A 21,571-nucleotide genomic window follows, 5' to 3' on the forward strand; every position below is an offset into this window, starting at 1 on the left:
TTGTTTTTCACAGAGCAGAAGTTTTTAATTTCAATGAAGTGTGTCTTATCCATTGTTTGTTTCATGGATCATGCCTTTGGTGTTGCATCTAATAGCCAAAGTCATCTAGATTTTCTCCTATGTTATCTTCCAGGAGTTTTACACATTTACATGTTGCATCTAAGTCTTTGATCCATTTTTTAATTGAAGTATAATTAACATACAGTGTTATATTAGTTTCAGGTATATGACATTGATTCAACAGTTCTCTACATTCCTCAACCACAATAAGTGTCATCACCTTCTGCCACCATACAATGTTATTACAGTATTATTGACTATATTCCCTATGCCATGCTTTTCATATCTGTGACTTATTTACTTTGGTCTATAATCCTTTTTTCTTTTTTTTTTTTTTTTAGATTTTTACTTATTTATTTATTTGGCAGACAGAGACCACAAGTAGGCAGAGAGGCAGGCAGAGAGAGGTGGGAGGAAGCAGGCTCCCCTCCGAGCAGAGAGCCCGATGTGGGGCTCAATCCCAGGACTCTAGGATCATGACCTAAGCTGAAGGCAGAGGCTTTAACCCACTGAGCCACCCAGGCGCCCCTGTAATCCATTTTGAATAATTTTTTTGTCAAGTCTGTAAGGTCGGTGCCTAGATTAATTTTTTTTTCTTTGCTTATGGAGTGTTTACGTTTTCGCAGACTTTTTGGTTTGAGCAAGTCTGCAGAGTTACTTTAATGTGCAGTCTCATCATTTCCTTTTAACAATAGCCTGTTAAGTATATTTTTACCCAATTATCAATTATTCAGATTAATACAAAATAACTGATGGAGTAGAAGTCACTTATACTTGACTTTAAATATACATACTTTTTATGCTTTTCAATCCTATTCTTCTACTGGTAGTAGGAGTTAAAGGTGGCTCTGAATCCTACCAATTCATTCTTTTTAATTTTTTTTTTTAAATTTTATTTATTTGTCAGAGAGAGAGGGAGAGAGAGCGAGCACAGGCAGACAGAATGGCAGGCAGAGGCAGAGGGAGAAGCAGGCTCCCCGCCAAGCAAGGAGCCCGATGTGGGACTCGATCCCAGGACGCTGGGATCATGACCTGAGCCGAAGGCAGCTACTTAACCAACTGAGCCACCCAGGCGTCCCCCTACCAGTTCATTCTTGAAGCAGATATTTGCATGTGCTATATTTCAGGTATCCTGCTAGGACCTTAATGCTATCTTCCCTCATTTAACCCTCAGAAGGCTCATAGGTTAGAGATCAGCTATGGTGGATTTGTTTCTTACAACTCCATCACATAATTAGGGTTAGTCCCATTCTATAAATGAGGAAGCTTTGGCCCAGAAAAGTAGGTTATTTGCCCAAGATCACACAGTCATAAATGGTGAGGCTCTTGGTCACACTTATGACCCCATGCTGCTTCCAGAATAGTAATTTCAACATGAAGTAATAATTAATAGAGTGAAGGGGGGAGAATCAACTTGACTTTCATAAACCTTTGATTCTAAATCATAGTATCTGTCTTCTAGAGTTGGTTACAAACATCCATCCTCGTGTTTGGAATACTTTCTACATTCTTTTAAAGATATACACCACCATGGGCACCTGAGTGGCTTAGTCAGTTAAGTATCTGCCTTCAGCTTGGATCATGATCCTGGAATCCCAGGATTGAAACTGAGTCCTGCATTAGGCTCCCTGATCAGCAGGAAATCTGCTTCTCCCTCTGTCCTTCACCCCATCTGTGTGCTCTCTCTCTCGCTCTCTCTTGCAAATAAATAAATCTTTAAAAAGAAGAACAGAAAAACAATGCACCACCATGGAGGGTCTCTGTAATCCTATATGTTGAATTACCCTTTAATTATATTGCAAGCTGTTAAATCAAACTGCCTGAGCAAGCAACCTCTATTGCAAGCCTCAGTTTCTTCACCTGTAAAGTGGAGATAACAGTATCTACCTCAGGATTATTATTAGAATTAAGTGAGATAATTCATGTAAAGCAGTTATAAAGTTATAAAGTGCTCGATGCTAAGGAAATACTCAGGAAATATTAGGTGTGAGAGAGGGAGGGGGCATGCATAATACTGGGGTAATATTGGTAAGGCCTGACAAATTACTAAAGCAGCACAAAGTAAACATTCTAAATTAAACTGACAAATTGTTACATAGTTGTCTTCATGTAATATTATCAAAGAAAAATAATGTATAAAGAAAAGGCAAATGTTTATTTTACCTCAGTTATGTTGTCTGTGACCAAAAAGGAATGTAAATTCAGTAAATATACTAGTTGTGCTGATGGCTCTAATTTTTATTTTTATTTTTATTTATTTGACAAAGAGAAAGAGATCACAAGTAGGCAGAGAGACAGGCAGAGAGAGAGAGGAGGAAGTAGGCCCCCCACTGAGCAGAGAGCCCCATGTGGGGCTCGATCCCAGGACCCTGAGATCATGACGCGAGCCGAAGGCAGAGGCTTAACCCACTGAGCCACCCAGGCACCCCTGATGGCTCTATTTTAAAATGTCTCGAGAAAAGGAAGTATTATAAAGCAGTTTCTTTAGCTGAATCCAGATTATGAAATCCTAAGTCTTCCAGAGTATAGCTAATGTAAATTTAGCATTCAGAGAAAGAAAAGGAGAGTGGACAAGACTACGAGTGGACAAGACTACCTTTTCTATCTTGGGAATACACAATCATAGATTATGGACTTGGACTCGCTCTAGAATCTTTTTTTTTTTTTTTTTTTGAAACAGAGAAAGGCCCTGTAGGCATAAGTAGTTCATTTTTATTGGAAAGAAAATTTAAGGAGCCAAGGTCCTTGGGATTAAGCACAAAGCAGTAAAAATTTATTTCACAATGGGAGTTACAGATAGCAATCAAACCAATACAAAATGAAAGTTCCCATTGTACACGGGCAATCAAGAAAATATGAACAAAAGTTCCATTACTTTAACCATATTGAAAGTTAAATGATGCGTAAAGTGGGATAGAAAAACCCAATAGAAAGATTACAGATGAAATTTAGTGAAAGAAGATGCAGAATTTGTATATAGTTGTTTGTATTTCTGTAAAAACAATTTTAATTGTGCCATCTTCTTTCATAGAATTTTTAGATGAAATTTATACAAATTGTCATATCGAGTCTCCAAATTAACCTAATTTGTGTTTATAATAGTCAATATAAGAAATATTGAAAAAGAACAGGAAAGAAAAAATCAATAGTAATTTCATACCCCACAGAGAGTCATCATTAATGCTTCTGTTCTATCCATATATATATATACACTTTTAGAATGGAGAATTTGAATTGAATGGAGATTATTATCCAAAATTTATCCAATTTTTCATGGTTTTTCATGAGTGAATAATCCACTCATGAAAAGTTCATGAGTGGATTTTGTAAGTTCACTGTCATTTCCTTAGGTTAAAGGAAGTGAAACTGCTGAGTTAAATTATGTATTTTTTTTCACTTTAACAAGGAATAATTTACATATAAAAAGTTGCTCCTCTTATGCTCAAAAAAATTTGTTCAATTTTAAAAATTGCATACACCCATTTAAACACCACCAACACAAGTGCTAGAACATATACATCACCCCTTAAAGTTCCCTCATGCCCCTTTCAGCCAGTTCTTTTCCCCAAATCATTCTGATTTTTGTCAGCTCAGGTGTGTCTTGATAACATCTTTGCTAGATTGCATTCCAGAAAGTTAAATCATTTATACCTGTACCAGCAATGTATGAAGTTGCTGATTTCTCCTAAGTATTATGTATGTGTATGTTGTAATATATCACAGATAACAGATAAAGATACATTAATCTTTGCCAGTTTCTACTTTGTATTATTTTGTATTTCTTTGTTTACTGGTGAAGTTGAACTTTTTAGGGGCATCTGGGTGGCTCAGTCAATGGCTCAGTCGGTTAAACGTCTGCCTTCCGCCTTCCGCTCAGATCATGATCCCAGGGTCCTGGGGCTGAGCTCCACATTGAGCTCCTTGCTCAGTAGGGAGCTGGCTTCCCGCGCCCTCTTCCTGCCACTCCCCCTGCTTGTGTTCTCCTTTTCTCTCTCTCTCAAGTAAGTAAATAAAATCTTTAAAAAAAAAAAAAAGAAGTTGAACTTTTTTAAGATGTTAACTGTCCATTTATATTTCATCACCTGGTGGTGGTGGCTGTTTATTGTATGATTATATATTTCTTGCTGATTTACAAAATTTCTTAAATATGAAAGATATTTTTGGTTTTAAATATTTTTACTAGTTTGCCATTATGATGGGGGGGTTGTTTTGTTTTTAACGTGGAGTTTTAAATGTGCATTGCTAAATCTGCCAATTTTTTCTTCATGTTTGTGGCCCAGTGTCACTCTTTAGGTTTTCATAATTCCAGGATTATATAAATACCTACTTGTATCTTTCTCTAGTGTTTTATAATTTTATTCTTATTTTTAATTGACATCTTTACCTGGAATTGATTATTTTCTGATTATGTTAAATTACTCTTGCAGCACTTTTTTCTATATTGCTAACTTCCACAATTGAATAGTCCTGTGTTTTCCCCCACTGCTATTAAACACATCCTTTACATAGAGTAAGGACTTAGGAATATTTTTGGGTCAGTTTCATTATTTTACATTGATTTTTCTGTCTACTCCTATGTCAGTACTTCACTACTAAATTATTGTAGCCATATAATACTATTTAATATCTGGTAAGCAAGTTGGACCTTTATTGTTCAACACATATTTTTACTTTAAAAGCTTAAGCATCTGGGGCGCCTGGGTGGCTCAGTGGGTTAAGCCGCTGCCTTTGGCTCAGGTCATGATCTCAGGGTCCTGGGATCGAGTCCCGCATCGGGCTCTCTGCTCGGCAGGGAGCCTGCTTCCCTTCCTCTCTCTCTGCCTGCCTCTCTGCCTACTTGTGATCTCTGTCAAATAAATAAATAAAATCTTTAAAAAAAAAAAAAAAAAAAGCTTAAGCATCTGGATAATGTTGCTCCATTCGTATTTTCTCTGAGGTAACCACACCTGGAAAAATCTTAGACAATTGACCATGGAATCAATAAAAGGTCCCATTATTTAACAGGTGGCCACTACCTGAATTGCAGCCCCAGTGCCAAAAAGGAAATAATCAGTCTTTAGACAAACTCCCTACCTTCAAAGTAATGGAAAAGATTGCATGTGGAAAATAAGTAGCATGAAGAATAAAAAAAACAAAATCTAGGATATTTGATTGCCATTTTATAGTATAAGTTTATAAATGTTTTATGAGAAGTTTCATCAGAATTTTTTCCATCTCCCTGGTACTGAACAAAAAAGCACAAAGGATTAACAAAGTCATATAGCGGATAACGTCTCACTTTTATTTTACATGATGTCAATCCCCAGAACATCTAGGGTGGCCGTATATATATGCAAGCCACAAAGTCATCTTCCAAAGACATTCATTAATATTCTTCCTACTACCTACCATTTTGAATTATTAACACCCCTTATCTTCTCTGGTAATATTGAGGATAACGAAGTTAAATGTAATAATAATGTTCTTAATGTTCCTTGTGTGCAGCTAATTCAGTTGGCCATGATATTTAAAATGTTGGGCTTGGCCTGTTTTTTTAGTAGAAATAAAAGTTATAAGAAGGAGCTAACTTTTAATGAACACGTACAAAGCACCAATCTTGTTTAAACCTATAAGCTAGATCTTATTCTTATGCCCAGATTATGTGGGAAGAATCTGAAGCACAGAAAGGTTAAGTAATTTTGGTCAAGATCTCATAGCTTGTAAGTGGTAGATCTCAAAAACAGCTAATCATGCTTGGTTCAATTGTGTGTGTGTGTGATTTTATATTGTAACAATTTCTCTAACTGAGCTAGCCTACATATTTTTCACATTTGCTTGTTTAAGCAGTGTTGTTGTCTTGTAAACTGTGGTAACAAGGCTAAACAAGTGACTTCAGGACTTTATTATAAATTTTTGGTCAAAAATTGTCTATCTCCCTTACAATCATGGTAGATATTAAGTCCATGTCCCTAATATTATAAACCCTATATTATCTGAAGAATTAAAATTCAGAAAGTTATTTAAAAGTTTAACTTAAAAAGAAGTTCCTTATTTAGCCACATTTAGTCATAATTTTCCATGGGAATATAAAGAATAGATTGGTTATGAATATGGGATTTGGAGTCAGACCTGCTTTGAATCCCCATTTGGAAATTTACTAGCTGTGTGATTTTAGGCAAATTGTGTAATCTTTCAATCCTATTCCTTAAACTGTAATAGAATAGGTTAAACTGTAATTCTGATAGGTTTGTGGATTAAATGAAATACTTTTTAAAGAGGATTTAGCAGGGTATCAGTGCTCAATAAATGTTTTGTTATTCTCATTTTTGATATTGTTATTTTTGAAAAGTAATTCCTCTGCATTTGTTAGTAGATCTATCAAAATAATTATTGGAATTTATACCATTTCTATAATGTTTGACAAATTTTATGACCTTTTCTTAATTAACCCATAATAAGTTGCAGTAGATAACTTTAGTTTTTGTCATAATTCTTCTTGAGATAAAATAAACTTGAGATTTGATAATTTTATGGGAAACAACAATGCCTCATTAATGAAATACTGTTTTTTTCTCCTTTAGCTGGTACTAAGAAAAGGGTGGGGTGGAGGGGATATCAGTTGAAAATAAAATTTAAATATAATGCAAAAAAAAATTTAAATATAATGCAAAAGAACGTCATCACTTCAGAGAGCAGAGAATTACAAGCTCAGTATAATGTAAATGTTTTTCTTCTATTCCTCTTAGCCAAGTTCTAAAGTAGTGATAAAATGAAACAAGGAATAGGATTATAAACCTTGTTCCCTAATTAGTGTTCATTTTATTAAGGACTGTAAATAATGCTGCAGAAGACCAAATGAGATTCTTCATAAATAGGAACTTGTCAGAGTCGCTGACCGTGGAAAGGTGGTTATTTTCTTTCTAAGCCCTCCGACCAATCCCCGAAGTCACCTTTTTCTGCCTTTTTTTTCTGTCTAAAGAAAACTCTTCTGTATTGACTCTGCTTTTATATGGTTTGAACTGAAATAAATTTCTATCACATTAGGTAAGTTTGCTTTGTTCATGGATTTATTCTGAGAGAGATGGGCAGATAGCCATGTACCCCAGATGCTTACCAGGACTTTTTGACTGAGAACTCCATCTTCCCAAGTTGTTTTGTTAGTTCACTAGCCACAGATTAAATGTTATTGGCTGACTAGTTGGTTAAACCCCAGGGCAGGTGTTAGAATGTGTATTACAGATTTATTCTGGAAAGCTTCTTAAATCTTTCCACCTGTATCCTACTGAGTGTGAAGCATGTTAGATAGGCAGGAAAGTTGAGAAGTTATTCCCATGCTGATGAAAATATTTTAAAAATTACATCTTTCACTTTTGCTCCAACAATACTCAATATTTATTAAAGACACTCTATGAGGATTATTTTTTTTTCTTTTTAAATGACGGAAACAAAAGGTTTTTTTAAGAGTTGGCTTTTCAAAACCCCAAACCAAGGAAGAAATACTAAATATTAACATTCATTCAAAATTTAGAAGAAAGGAAGTTTTCCCACGTTAATGGTGAGTAAAAAAAATTCCACTAGTGTTTATCTTTGTTTTCTTTTTCCATAGGCCAGCGTCTTTTTTGGTTTACCTAATGTTCTATTTTCCTATACTTATCTTCATTTGTATTTCAAATATTTAAAAATATATTTTTTTATTTTTGTTACTGTTGTCCTCCCACTGTCAATTTTTTTTTTAAATCACTCTTCTAAGTTTTGGCCACTTCTGTGTGCATTTTTCTCTGCTTCCTTTAAGTCACTGTTTGTCTCCCATTTTGAGTGTTCTTTCATCCTTTTCCTCCTTGATTTTCTTCTCTTGTTTAGGCTCTTCTGCTTCTCAGTCACGTCTGTCCTGTGTTGCCCTACTCTGCTGGACATGAAGAATCCCAGTGACTTCACTTTCCTGGATTTTTTTTTTTTTTTTAAACACATTTTGATCTCTGGCCTCACTCATGTTTTGTCTGTCTCTTTATATGAATTACTGTCATTTCTACTATCTAATTCATGTTGAAAAAGACTCACAGTACTTTCATATGTAGTGATATTTTAACCCTTTAACTTCTTAATTCCTAAAGAAGCTTTAACATTTGTGAAAAGAGAACCCTAAGTTACTTGTAATCAGTGAAGGAGAAAAGTTCTAGAATTAAAAATTTATATGGTTTTCACCTAAATATTACATTTTGATAGTTAAGGTACTATCAAAATGAAAGAATCATCCAATTGATATTTTAAAATATATTCTAGAAATCATATGAAAATGTCAAAAGTTTTAACAAAATTGCCATTACATTTTAAACCATATCAAAAGTGAACACAGGGGGCGCCTGGGTGGCTCAGTGGGTTGGAGCCTCTGCCTTTGGCTCAGGTCATGGTCTCAGGGTCCTGGGATCGAGCCCCGCATCGGGCTCTCTGTTCAGCGGGGAGCCTGCTTCCTCCTCTCTCTCTGCCTGTCTCTCTACCTACTTGTGATCTCTATCTGTCAAATGAATAAAAAAAAAAAAAAATCTTTAAAAAAAAAAAGTGAACACAGAATCACAGAAAAAAAGGAGTTGTAATATTTGGGGTTGATAATGTCATTATTCTCTATATGATGAGTTTTAATTAATTCATTGAAGGAAAACTAAAAGCTTATTATTAGATATACTTTCTTAAAATTATAATAAGTACCAAATGTTTAACTTAGTTACCCAGATTCTGCAGAAATTTTTTGATCTTTATTTTTCATTAGCAGCAAAAGTACCTGTAACAGTATCTGTCATCTTTAGACTTCCAGAGTTTCTAGACTGTGAACTGGGAAGCAGGTTCCAGTTTGATAAATAAGTTCAATATCTTCTCTTTATTTACTTACAAATGGAATGGAAGAAACCAAGTTATTTGCAGATCTAGAAAATCCAAAGTTATCTACCAGAAGTTCTAAGACTTCATTATTGTGGCCAGATACAAAATTAATTCACACAGATCAGTATCAGTTCATCAATTAATTGGTGCTCTAAAATAATCACTTAGAAAACATTTTTTAAAAGATTTTATTATTTGAGAAAGAAAGCACAAATAGGGGCAGAGGGAAAGAGAGAAGCAAACTCACCACTAAACAGGGAGCCCGATATGGGGCTGGATCCCAGGACCCTGAGATCATGACCTCAGCCAAAGGAAAACGCTAAACCAACTGAGCCACCCAGGTGCCCAATTTTTTTAATTAAGAAAACACAACCTGTTTTATGGCTAAATAGAAAGGTATACTATGTTTCTAGAATGCTTAATTTTTAACAAAAAACAAATTATCTCAAAATTATTTCATAAACCTAATATAATCCAAATAAAAATACCAGTTGAAGGATGGAGAAAAATATATAAGCAAAAATAGCCAAGAAATTTTTTAAGAAAGAGTAGGAAAGCATAACTTCTCACTCCTTAGGTATGGGCTATGCATAATAAGTTCCCTCCAAAGAGTACAAGATGGAAAGCTGGGGCTGGGGGTGGGGAGGGCAGAGAGTAACTTTAGAGTGGAGAAAACTGACAAGCACTCAGTGAGGTGATCAAGGTCAACATCAGTATCATAAATCATGTTGGTAGTATTTGCTTTTGATATAATGTAATGAAAATTGCACTTTACATTGTGGTCTTCCTCCCAGTTGCCCATAAGCTCACTGTGATCATGAGAAAAACATCAGATAATTTCCATCAGTGTAGGCATCCCACAAAATACCCAACAAGTACTCCTGTAAGCTGTCAAAGGGATCAAAACAAGGAAATTCTGAGAAATCAGCATAGCCAAGAATAGCCTAAGGAGACATGACAACGAATGTGATATCCTGATTGGGATACTGGAATAGAAAAATGGACATTAGGTAAAAGCTAACTGTATTAATCTCCTAGGGTTACCATAACAAAATTCCACAGACTAGGTGGCTTAAACAATAGAAATTTATTTTCTCACAGTTTTGGAGGCTAGAATTCTAGATGAAAGTGTCAGCAGCGTTGATTTCTAATGAGACCTCTTTCCTTGGCTTGCAGATAGCCAGCCACCTTCTTGTTCTGTTATCACATGGCCTTTTCTCTGTATGCATGTGCTCTTTGTGGTTCTTCCTCTTCTTTTAGGAACATTAGTTCTCTTTGGATTAAGGCACACTTTTATGACCTCATGTAATCTTTTTTTAACTGAGGTATAATTAACATATAACATTAGTTTCAGATGTGTGACATAATTATTCAACATTCGTATTGCAGAATGACATTTTATCTTAATTACCTCTATAAAGGCCATATCTCCAAAGACAGTCATATTGGGAGTTTGGTCTTCAACTTACGAATCTGGGGGAATACAGTTTAGTCCATAACACTAAGGAAATATAAATAAGCTATGGATTTAATAACAAGATATCAATATTGGTTCATTAAGTGTAACAAATGTACCATACTAACATGAGATGGTAATAGAGAAAATTGGTTTGAGGGTATAAGGGAACTCTCTGTACTAACTGCTCAATTTTTCTGTAAATCTAAACCTCTTAAAAAAACAGAATCTATTTTGGGGTGCCTGGGTGGCTCAGTGGGTTAAAGCCTCTGCCTTCAGCTCAGGTCATGATCTCAGGGTCCTGGGATCGAGCCCCGCATCAGGCTCTCTGCTCAGCGGGGAGCCTGCTTCCCTCCTCTCTCTCTCTGCCTGCCTCTCTGCCTACTTGTGATCTCTACCTGTCAAATAAGTAAATAAATAAATAATTTTAAAAAATCTATTTTAAAAAATAAACAAATTTTGAGAAATGTTGTGTAAGAGTAAGAAAGTAATGATCTTTCCCAGTCAGATGCCAAAATTATGAAAAGAGAACTGTAAAAGTGGTGTTGAAAAATTAGGTGGATAATTTACATGGTATTAATGTGAAGAAAGACTTAAGTATGACTTTAAGGACAGAGACCACAAAGGAAGAGGCTGCTCACAATGACTATATAAAAAACTGTAAAGTTCTATATCAGAGGATGGAAAGAAGGAAAGAGGGGTGGAGGGAGGAAGAAAGGAAATAGGTAAGTAAAACTCAACAGAAAAAAACAAAATTAAAGGACAAATGATAAGCTAGAAAAGGCATTTTCAATATATGTGATGAATATAGATTTATATTCTTAATATAGTAAAATTTCTCACAAATCCAAACAGAAAAGCTGAATATCACGTTTTTTTCCAATGCGTGAAGGATAGACACGCATATCACAAAAGAAGAAATACAGATAGCCAAAAACATGGGAGAAAAGGGAAAACAAAAGCTATTAAGGAAAATAAGGCACTTTGCCAATGAGGGTGTAAATTGATAAATCCTCTCTGGAGTGAAGTTAGACCATTCATATGAAATACCTTAAAAATGTACAAATCGTTGCCCTAAGAATTCTGCTTCTGGGAATGTATCCTAAACGTTAGTAAAGATTCTCTATTACAAATGATGGAAATATCTTAAACAAAAATGGGGACTCTATCAGCAAGGGAAGCTTAAGAAGTAAAGCTAGGGCATGAGTAGACCAGAGAATTCAACCAGTATTCTCTTTTTTCCGTCTCCTGGCTCCATTTTCCTCTCAGTTGGCCTCATCCGTAGGCCAGGCTTCCCCCAGGGGGTGCCAAAGAAGGGCGTCAGAAGCTCTAGGATTATATTATGATCAACCTTAATGGTTCCAGGAAAAGTTCTGGAACCAATTCTGTTTGGCCTTTTCAAATTCAAATGCCCATGCCCTGATGTAATCACTGGTTATTCTGGGCAGGCCTATTACATGAGTCCCCTTAATGGGACAAGGACAGCAGATGTCATCCCACTCCAACAACCTGGACTGACAGTGGAGAGGGTCATTTCTGAAAGAAAAAGAATTATGCTACCAAAAGAAAGAATGCTGTACTAGCCTTTCCTCCACAAAATTTCTACAAATAAGAAAATCTAAAATTCTCTTATTCACATAGATATTATTAGCAGCATTTTGTTTATAAAGGTGAAAATCTGAACAAGCCTAAGAATCCTACAACACAGGGTTGATTGTAAATTATCTATAGGATAAACTATTAGACAATTTTTTTTTAGATTTTGTTTATTTATTTGAGAGAAAGACAGTACAAGCAGTGAGGAGGAGTAGAGGGAGAGGGAGAAGCATACTCTGCACTGAGCAGGGAGCCCAACCTAGGGCTAGATCCCAGGACCCTGAGATTATGGCTTGGGCTGAAGGCAGACCAATTAACCAGTTGAGCCACTCAAGCACCCCCAAATACTGGAAAGCTAATTAAATGATACAGAAGTATAGTTATCCGGGGTCCCTGGGTGGCTCAGTAGGTTAAGTGTCTGCCTTTGGCTTGGGTCGTGATCCCAGAGTCATGTCTGGCTCCTTCTTCAGCAGGGAGTCTGCTTCTCCGTCTCTCTCTACCCCTCCCCATCACTCATGCACACATACTCTCTCCCTCTCTCAAATAAATAAATAAATTATTATTTTAAATTAATTAAAATTAAAATTAAAAAAATTAAAAAGTAGAGTTATCCATGTAAAGATGATCGTGGTATAGTTGGGTATGAAATGCAAATTATAAAATTTATGAAATATATGCATTATGATCCCTTCATACACACACACACACACACAAATATCCATATATATATATATATATATATATATATAATATACAATACATACATGCATATATATATATATATATATATACACACATATGTTCATAGAGATGCACAGGAAAAGTACAGGAAGTGATGTACCTGTATAAGTTTACAATAATTATTGAGGAGCTATGGAATTACAGATGATTTTTGTTTATTTTTTATTTTTACTTTTTTTTTAAAGATTTTATTTATTTAGTGGGAGAGGGAGAAGCAGGCCTCCCACTAAGCAGGGAGCCTGATGCGGGGCTCAGTCCCAAGACCCTGGGATCATGACCTGAGCTGAAGGCAGTTGCTTAACCAACTGAGCCACCGAGGCACCCAAGACTGCATATATTTTAAAATATACATACAAGCCTCCAAAGTAAGTAAGATCAAATAAGTTATGTGTGTATGATGGTGTACACAAAAACATTTGAAAAAGTCTATGCACTGTAATAGAATATTATGAAATATAACTTTATACAAGCACAGTTTATGTGTAGCACATATATACAAAACACAAAATAAATTGAAATAAGTGTTGGACTTGGTGGAGGCATGATGTTTGAATCTTATTCTAATTATGTCACATAATTAGGGCGCATATCACAATCTCCTCTTCACAGATGAAGAAACAGGCCTGAAAAGCAATGTGACTTTCCTACAGTAACATTTCGTGACTGAACTATAACTCAAACTCCAGGTCTTCCAACTGCAGTGCACAAAAGTTTCCATAGGAAGTGTCAGAGAACTCAAAAGTAAGAATAGATACTGAAAGCCAGGACAGTCAGAAGATTTGTATAAGGGAATGGGAATTACACTTGGGCTTTGAAAGGATAGGGGACACAGACCAGTGGGAAGGGGGTGGTAGGACATTCCAGAGAAGTGACGTGGAAAGAGTATGCTGCAGGCCATCTATGATACAGAGCTGGGTGTGGTCCTTTCAAAGAATCAAATGTGGGCAAAACTTGAAAAATGTTTTGTCTTGCTGAAATTTTTCTTTAAAAACAAAAAGGGCTATTTTTGCTTTCAAATGCAAATCTCCTTTCCAGTCCTCCCCCTCAAAAGAAACCTTCAACCAGATCATTTAAGTTTCTTATCTGTAGTCCTATAGAATAATAAACTTAAATAATAACTAGGAGTTATTTAGTTGGGTTTCTTAGGAATTCTAATTTAACAGAGAAATGAGAAGCTGTCAACACAGTATACTAAAGACAAATTATGAGGATGACAGTTTCACAAAAAATGGCAAGGTCTTTCAACCCAACTCAAGGGAGGCTGTTTGAGAACAATATATGTGTTTTGCCCCCACCTCAGATCTCAAAGACAAAGAGTACAAAAGACAAATGTCAATCCATATGCAATTTAAGTGGCCATTTGAGGAAGATAAGTGTTGGATTTTCATAACATAAAATTAGTAGTGGTGGGAATACTTTGTTTTAGCTTTTTGAAATATTAACCTTTTCTCTGGTATTGTGGAGTTTGAGAGTTACTGACCTAGAAAACGCAAGGGTTTATAAATGTAATAGCTAAATAATTCGGAATTATATATATTAATATTATTAAGGAGAATGGTAAAAAAAAATTCAAAATTCTAGCCAGAGGTTTTAGAAGTAACCAGAAGTGACTGGTTACCCAAAAACATTTATTAATTCATCAAAAATTTATTGAGAGTGTTCTTCTTGCCAAGCATTGGTGACTGGTGCTGGTGCAAAGGCAAGTAAAACTGAGTCAACTGCAGTCTAGTGAGGGAGCCTAAACTAGAGAAATGTACAGAAGAGGGCCTAACCCCACTGGAAAAAGAGGACAGGCCAGGAGAGGAATCCCCACAAGGGATGACACCTCAGCCAACGCAAGGGAGAGAAATGTATCACCATAGAGAGGCAGGAAGCAGGCAGGAAAGAGCAGGTTTTGTTCAGGAAACTACAAGTAATTCAGGATGTCTGGGGTATAAATGGGATAAGAGAAGGTGATACAGGAACTTGGAATCAAAAACCAAATTACAGAGTCCAAACAAGAAATTTGGGTTTCATTGTGTAGACAGTGGGGAGCACCAAAGGATTTAGAACAGAAGAGTTTTCATGGGTAGATTTGCATCTTTGAAAAATATATATATAACAGAAAAGACCTGGATATCATCATCAACCACAGTGTACTCCTTACTAATTAGATGACTGATAGGAGACTGCCAAACAACCAACCTCTGAAGGGCAGGCTATGGGCCCTTGGCTCTCCCGCTTTGGGACTCCAGCTGAAGGGGTGTCCCAACCTAGCATCCTCATTTTAGGAAATATAAGGTGAAACTGAGACTGAGATTCTAGAGAGTGCTACTAAAGACAATAATGGGATAAAAATTTACAGTGAAAATTACTTTTTTTTTTTTTAAGCAAGTTTTCATCTAAAAGAGAGGTATCTTTTCCCAAAGAGCCTCCTATGTTGCTCAAGACATTTGTGGAACTTCTCTTTTGGAATTGCTTTAAAGGCCAGTCTGGGAGCTAAACAAATAATCATTCTTGTCTCTTTATAGTTGGATTTTTTTTTTTTAATTTAGTCCAAAATAAGCATTACCCAATCTGATTTTTCTCTAACCTACTCACTCAATTTAGCACTGAATTAACTTTTGGATTATTCCTAAAATTAAATCCATCTTCACATCATGAACATTTCTTACCTCTGAAGACATTTAGTAGAGTACCTCACCAACTACTTACCAGCTACAAGTTTCTTGACCATGAATCTCACAAATTGCCAGTGCAGTGGGGGTGATGACAACGTCTTTCCTCCCTCCCCCATACTACTACCACTGTGAAGATTATAGCAAACAACATGTGAAAGCTTTTTGTGAAGAGCTGTGTCCGTAGATGCTCTTATTGTCACCTCACGCTTTGCAGGCAATCCCAAAATGTGCATTTGTTCTGGTGTCTGTGTGTGCATCTCCCTAACAGACTGTTCACTTTAGATTGGCAGGGCCTGGGTCATATTTGGCTTGTGTCCCTGGTGTCTGACACAGGTTCTCACACATAATATGTCCTCAGATGTTTGTTGAGTGAAGAATTAAGTCCAGTTTCTTGCCTTATCTTCAAATAATATATAAGAAAAGGATAATACACTTGAGATTATTCAGTTAATGAGCTCAGAGGCCACTTATGCTTCTTCAAGTATATGAGTAGTTCATCATTAGGAACTGGATGTTCATCTGTGAAGGGGCCAGAATAAATGGCTGATGAAATAAATCAATGTGAAAATGTAAAGATTCTTAAACTTCAGTGCTGTAGTCTTAAATTTGACTGTATTTTAAAATCACCAGGAAAAAATTTTAATTACCAACTTAATTACCAATGCTGGGGCCCCATCCCAGCACAGTTAAATTAATACCTCTGGAGGTAGAAGCCTGGCATAGTTTTTAAAGCTACCCAAATGATTCTAACATACAGCCTGTGTTTGATGCAGGGCTCTAGGATTAGTCTATGTAAAACTGCTTTAAAAAGTATCTGTCAAGGAGCACCTGCCTTTCTCAGTTGGTGGGGCATGTGATTCTTGATCTCGGGATCGTGAGTGCAAGCCCCATGTTGCACACAGAGTTTACTTAATAAAAAAATTAAAAATAAAAAAAACCTGTCTAGTTATAAGTAAGAACCATAGTCAGTAGAAAAGAAGATAAGGCATGCTTCCACTGAAGTCTATGAGTACAACTAGCCATTAAGTGAAAGGACAGTGGAAAAGCAGCAATCAGTATATGCTGAGCTATGAGAGGTCATGAAAAGGTGGGCTTGTGTTGAACATGAGACTTTGTGCAGACCTATTAGACATTTTAAAGGTTTATCACAGAAATAAAAGACATTCCCTGCCCAAAAAAGGAGGTCAAGTGTTAGTTTAGCAGACCAGCTAGTACCAGCCAACACGCCTGGCCAGTTCAAAGGATCTGGGGGTTTTTGCTTTACAACACAAATCACCATTCTCGGCGCTGGGAATACAATTATGAACAAGACTCAAACCATCTCGAATAACTGATGGTCTGTTCACAATTAAGTGGATAGCCAGTTACAAAAGGGTAAATGATGAAAGAAACAAAATAAGGTTGGTAAGATAGGAAGATGTAGTTGTTAGAGAGTTTTAAGGGTCTGGCTGAGGTAGTTCAGTCTAATACAATAGTCAGTAATTCCTGGTCAAAGAAATATATTAGAAAGATTATTTTAGGGGCATCTGGCTGACTCAGTCAATAGAGCATGTACTCTCGATCTTGAGGTTGTGAGTTCAGCCCTGTGTTGAGTGTGGAACCACTTAATTTAAAAAAAAAATTAGGATTATTTTAGAACCTTTGCAGGATTGGAAGGAGAAATAGTACAAATGTAGAATAGTTAGAACACCGACCGAAATTTAAGGATGGGGTGGTAAGTTCCTAAATTGGTGAGACTTGGGAAGGAGTAGTTTATAGATTTCCTGAGAAAAAGATGGCTATTTACAATAGAAGCATAAGTAATCTTAATGCATTTTAGTCAGAAACAAATTATTCTGGAATTCTATATTGCACTACTTACTGTATATTTGAGAATAAGTACCTTTCTTGTGTTCTCCATTAATATTAATTGCTGTCATTTCTTAATCTATTTCACGATTTGGGAGAACTTTAAAAACTGAATGTCAGATTAGTGAGTTTAGTCAAGGTCCGGGTCCTTGTCGAACAATCAGTTATTTACTTTGTTTATAATTTCATACAACCCCACTGGGGGGGGGAAAAAAAAACAAAAAACCTGTTCTACCAAATAACCTCTATGAAAATATAAACCTCTGTATTTCTGTAACACACTGAGGTCAGTGTTCTTATTTGAGAATCTGAGCATATGTCAATTTTTTATTAAAGAGAACTGAATTTTTTGCCTATGCCTTCAAGTGAACCTTCTAAAATGTTCATATGTAAATGATCAGTGTGCAATTAATTCTAAAAAATTAACTGCTCTTGTTGGGCCAGTTCCATGACCAGACACAGAGTGAATAGTATTGAGTTATCGGGACATACAGTATTGTAAATGATCAGACCTTGTGTACTTGAGTTAAGTCTGTAGTGTAAGTCTGCATGTGTATTCTCACAGGAGACTGTAAAATGTAGGCATGCTTTCAATTCATGCAGTCCGTGATTTATGGAGGCACATAGGTCAGGAGTTTATTATGCTGAAAATCATAATAACTGTTTTGTTCTGCTTTTTAAAATGAAGTAACCAAAGCATGTTGAAAGGTAAATGGGTGAACCATTTGATTATGCTTTTATTTCTATTAAAGATTAAATATTATTGCTGAGTAACCAGCCATGCTAAGTATTATGATATTAAAGCTGAAGTAGTTTGTAAGCTGATAGCCCCTTCTTTCCTCTGGGTTTAGGTTTGTTATTAATCAAAATGTTGGACTTGTTTAATGCAGTGGTGTATGAAACAAACAGTTGAAAAAGACAGCTACTTTAATTTACGGCTTTCTGTTTTTTTCAAATTTATAGGAAAATCTGTTTCTCTTTGTGGACTTTGTGTTGTTATTCACATGTTTAGAGTTCAATTCTTATACCAGAGACAACTAAATCCAATAGTTGCTAGATACTCTCATAGGATAGAAAGGAGGAAGGTGCCTATAAGGGTTTTTGTTTGTTTGTTTTTTAAGATTCTCATTTATTTATTTGACAGAGAGAGATCACAAGTAGGCAGAGAGGCAGGCAGAGGGAGAGGAAGGGAAGCAGGCTCCCTGCTGAGCAGAGAGCCCGATGTGGGACTCGATCCCAGGACCCTGAGATCATGACCTGAGCCGAAGGCAGCGACTTAACCCACTGAGCCACCCAGGCGCCCCCTTATAAGGTTTTAATTGACAAGTTCTGGTAAAGTCATTTTTGAAATGTGGGCAGTCCTAATAGAAATGGGTATTACCAAAAAAATCCATCTGTATTTTTGGACAGAGAGAGCAATAATTTTTGAAATAGAAAATGTATATATAGAAAAGATATTATAGAAAAGATATATAGAAAGATATTAATAAGGACAGTGGTTTTGTTTTTCACTATCAATACAGGAATACTGAATAAAATTGTTTAAAGGGTATGTTTTGAGCTACTTCCTGGTTTCGGCTTAGGTATCTGCACAAGAATCATTTGCTAAACACTTAGTGAAATGCAATGTAGGGTCTGTACTCCCCACGATGTGTGGTAAAGAACCTTCAAAAGGACATCCTGCCACCCTTCTAAACTTGTTCCTCAGAAGTGCAAATACACTTACAGTTCCTAAAAAGTATACTCTGTGGGGAATGCAGAACAGATCGTAAGACATGTCAAAGAAAAAGACCACCTCTTATTACCTGAAACAAAAAGTTTAATTTATTACTTAAGTAAGGAAGAGCTATGCTTTTAGGCCCAGTCCCGGCAAAGTGGGTTGCAAATCATTCATATAGAGTTTTGGGGTCAGAGATTATTTAGGGATTGACAGCCTCAGAAGCCCAATACCGACAAGAGACTGTGGGTGATTGGTGGGTTTCAGAAACATGATTAGTAGAGTCCACCATTGACTGATTAGCCAACTGTCAAAAGCATAAGGTTCTCACTGACTAGTTGGTTTTCAAAGGTGTATTTACTGAACTCAGTTGTCACTGAATTTTAGGTCTAGGCAGCTCATCATTAATTGATTAAATCCAGTTTGATTATGTTTCAAAGTGGTTCTAGTTGTTCTTTGTTAACCATGAATGTATAACAATCAGCCTTTGTCTAGGAGTTGGAGTTTTTTTATTCTCAGAAGCTAATATGTAAACACTGTAGGTAATTGAAAGCATAAGAAAATCAGACTTGAGGAATCCATTTAAATAACCAACAATCCTATGATGCATTTCCTTTTTCTTTCATACTTGTAGCTTCCAGGATTTTATTAGTATCTCCGATTGAAAAGTTGTAATCCAAACCCATGAATACCCTATCTTCTTCCACCCAAAGAGAATCTACAGATTTATCCTACTAAATTGTGTGATTATCCATGATAAAATTGATGCTATTTATTCTGTTACTGTAAACTTAATTCAGAACTCTTTTTTCTATTTCTTCCATTGAATCTATCTGTTCATCTTAAAAGAAGATAGAAACAATTTAAAATGGAAACTAAGGAAGCATGGGCCTCAGTATCACCATTTCTGAAATTATCTATCAGCATGGTTTTTCCACTGTACTTGCTATGGTAAAGAAGTCACTATATTTTCTGGTTTTCTTTTTTGTTGTTGTTTTGCTTCTTTTCCTTTTTTATACAGTGTTTTATATTAGATTTAGGTGTACAACATAGTGATTCAATTATCTACACCTTATACCATGCTCACCATAAGTGTAGCTACCATCTGTCACCATGCAACACTATTACAATGTCATTGACTATATTCCTTATGCTGTGCCTTTTAGTTCCATGACTTATTCATTCCATAAAGGGAAGCCTGTACATCCCACACCTCTTTACCCATTTGGCCCGTCTTCCCACCCCTCTCCCCTCTGTTTGTTCCCAAAGTTTGTTCTCTGCATTTATAGGTCTGATTCTGTTTGTTTGTTAATTGATTTGTTTGGTTTTTTAGATTGTACATCTAAGTGAAATGATATGGTATTTGTCGTTGACTTATTTCAGTAAACATAATACCCTCTAGGTCCACCTGTGTTGTAAATGGCAAGATCTCATATGATGCCTTTTGTAAAAAAGGGTGTTTACTAAAGCAAGAGAAATATAAGAAGTCAGCAGTTCTGACAGGTGATAGGGCATTTTCATGTATTGAAATTAGTTATGAAATCTGATGCAAATAACAAATTATTAATAATAAAGTATTAAAATGTGCATGTGACTTACCTCATTTAGTAACTTAAAGTAAATTCTAGGTCATCTGTATAATAATATCACTTGTACTAATTGCATTCCAGTAAGCTTTTCTGGGATGGAAGGGGTGGGAATGGTAGTTAAGACTCAACTTGTCAGCCCTCAAGAACAGTAGCTACTGAATGCTAAGTACCACTAATATTGTAAAATTTTATTTCTCTACAAAATCTTTTCTTCAAAACCTAAGTATATCCATGAGAGTTTATCACTTAAGTAAACTTCACTCAGCATTTGTGCTACTGCAGGGAAAAGGGGTGGGATAATTTGTGTTGGTACCTACTGCCCAAATCTCTGCTTGTTCAGGGGAAAGAAATTAATGTAATATTTGGGTTTCATGCGAAAGTTACAATGGGTGTATGGGGAGTGTTAATCCTATAGGCAATTTAGCTCTATCAGCTGTGATAAAGTGTTGGGTATGCCCACTTTAAAATTGCTTAACTAACAAGTGGGAAAAGCCTTAGTAGTTTTGTTTATATTATCAAAACTGAACTTTTCTCTTTCCAGATTCATTCAGCTGCCCTGAAATCTGGTCTTTGACTTCTCCATTTATTTCTGACACCTCCTAAGGGGGGCAGCGCTAATCACTTACATATTTCCCTGCTGCTAAGGATAGCCAGCTTATGACCACTTATGATTCAAGCACATGTTGATACCTTAAGACCAGTAAGCATTTGATAAAGTGGGAAAGCAGGATGGTTAAATTTGTTGTAATCAACAGTAAGAGGAGGAAATTAGTCCATGGAGTTATGCCAAAGCTTAGTTTCCTTTTGCACGAAAAAAAAAAATCTTTTTTTTTTTTACCCTGCAACTCCCCAGAAAAGGCAGTCTTAATACCATTTGAACAAGAATTTTCTTAACACATTCCTGACTCTTGACCCCTTTAACTGCTGAAAACAAAAAGATCAATAGGGCTGGTTTGTTGTCTGGAGTTCTGCCCTGCAACCCTGCCCACTCTGGCTAAGTGACTGTGCTCTTTAAAGGAAGTTGGGAAAATGATCTCTGAGTTTAGTTGAA

At 36.0% G+C, this 21,571-nt stretch overlaps 1 protein-coding gene across 2 annotated transcripts in view; it reads left to right on the plus strand.

Annotated features, from left to right (window-relative positions):
* Positions 1-21,571, plus strand: part of LOC111156910 (CWC27 spliceosome associated protein homolog) — a 200,224-nt gene that overhangs the window by 177,932 nt on the left and 721 nt on the right. The window lies entirely within an intron of this gene.

Source organism: Enhydra lutris, unplaced genomic scaffold, assembly GCF_002288905.1.
Source record: "Enhydra lutris kenyoni isolate GAN:26980312 unplaced genomic scaffold, ASM228890v2 scaffoldscaffold50, whole genome shotgun sequence".
Classification (NCBI taxonomy): Eukaryota; Metazoa; Chordata; class Mammalia; order Carnivora; family Mustelidae; genus Enhydra; species Enhydra lutris.